General features: G+C 38.4%; 1 long non-coding RNA gene across 1 annotated transcript; it reads right to left on the bottom strand.

Annotated features, from left to right (window-relative positions):
* Positions 1–209: 209 nt before the first annotated feature.
* On the bottom strand, positions 210–1,445 carry LOC112846574 (uncharacterized). Its single transcript, XR_003219586.1, has 2 exons — positions 1,066–1,445; positions 210–362 (listed from the first exon to the last, which is right to left on the bottom strand). It is a non-coding gene; the product is annotated as an uncharacterized LOC112846574 (long non-coding RNA).
* Between the last annotated feature and the right edge of the window lie 340 nt (positions 1,446–1,785).

Genomic DNA, 1,785 nt, shown 5'->3' with positions numbered 1-1,785 from the left:
TACAAATAAATACTCAGGCCCCTTTGGAAAATTAAAATCAGAGCTGACATTAAAAGGACCTCTCCGCACAATTTCAACACGATCAGCATCTACAATGTGAGCTGGCCAAAGAGCAGGATCGGTTGAAGGGGGCACACATGTCTCCACAGTGTCACTTTCTGATAGTCTCTCAGTGACAGGACTCTCAGTGGTACTTGTGTATGGAACTGTACCTGAACTGGTGGTTGATGGTTCTTGTTCTTCTTGGCTAGGGATTGTTGCAGGGTCTACAATGGCTGGTGGTTGATGTCCAGGGATGGCACTACTACTGGATGGTTCATCCTGTCCTTGAGATCCTCCTTGAACATATTTAAGCATTGACCCTGCATACAAGAGAAAATATTCAGGGATTTTACAGAAATACAATTTTGAATCTACAGTAGGCCTACGAAAAATTGCATTATAAGACTAATAAATTAAGTAAGTCACTGGTACATTTAAAAATTACTAACTATATTTTACATGTATAGATTTTCATAATGGCAAATGGCAATATAAACATGCTGTACATAATTTGATATAAATGCGCAAGTAGGAAATCTATATTACTGGAAGATATAGGTTTCATATTACACTGTAATATGAAACCTATATCTTATTTATGCCGCATAAATAAGATATGCGTCTTTATAGATATCCTGAAATGCAGCAACATACAAAGTAATCTTGTCTAATCTGATAATAATACTTGACTGCATCACTGACCTATCCCAAAGTTAAGGTTAATCAGTAGCATGCATGACGTTAGCCAGCTAGCAACCTGAGGAGGGAAATGCTAGTCTCACGATTGCTAACGTTATCTGAAAACCGTCAATTGAGTGACCATGATGAGTTGCTTTTAGTAGTCCATTCTATATTCATATCCACAACGTAAACAAACTACCCAACATCAATCATTTGCAACATTTGTTAACACAGTATGAACACTGCTAACAGGAGCTATCACAGAGTTGACGGACATGAGCGTGCAAGCAAGGGCTACAATAATGAACTTTTTTTATTGTTATTATTTAAACATTGCCTTACCGGCAAGCGACGCCTGAGTTTCATCACGCTTCCTCTTCTTCTTTCTTTTCTCCGCTCCCGACTCCTGTTGCCGTTTCGAGGCCATGTTCAAACAGGTGTTTACCAATACCGAATTGAGGCATTATAGAACAGACCACTGGGAGTGGGGGGGGGGGGGCACCAGGAGGAGACTGGAGACAGGGCACAAAGCAGATTCACCCCTTTTCTCGGGAAAATTGTTTTATGTTGCTTTTGTATTGTTTAACCATATTAATGCATATGATATTTATAGTATTAATATGGTTTACTTTTTTTTTTTTTACGACCCTGATTTTTTTGGTGCCCTACCGGCCATTTGGTGCCCTACGCAGTGTGCGTTATGTGCGTTTGCGGAGCTACGGCGCTGGACGGATGGACTGTCATATGGGATGTCTCTTTCAAAGCTCGTATATTTTCACATGCATTCTTCAAGTGAGAAATTTTCTTACTTCCACTTTTGATAAATAATGGTTTGGTTTATGAAATGTTATTATAAATTGGTACCAAGATTAAATCTTCCCTATTTTGAGCACATCAGGCGAAGACATCGTAAGAACCAGATAAAATGGACAAGCCATGTTATTCAATATTTAATACAGAATGACTAAAGGTGTAAAAAGAAAGTAGAAACAGACTAAGAAACTTAAATTGGTTCTGTTTCTTTCATTAAAAGATAAGCCTTGGTCAAACATTACACTATCA

Source organism: Oreochromis niloticus, linkage group LG3 (genome assembly GCF_001858045.2).
Source record: "Oreochromis niloticus isolate F11D_XX linkage group LG3, O_niloticus_UMD_NMBU, whole genome shotgun sequence".
NCBI classification, from domain to species: Eukaryota; Metazoa; Chordata; class Actinopteri; order Cichliformes; family Cichlidae; genus Oreochromis; species Oreochromis niloticus.
The sequence above is the reverse complement of the archived record's forward strand: the minus strand, read 5'-3'. Positions and strand labels throughout refer to the sequence as shown.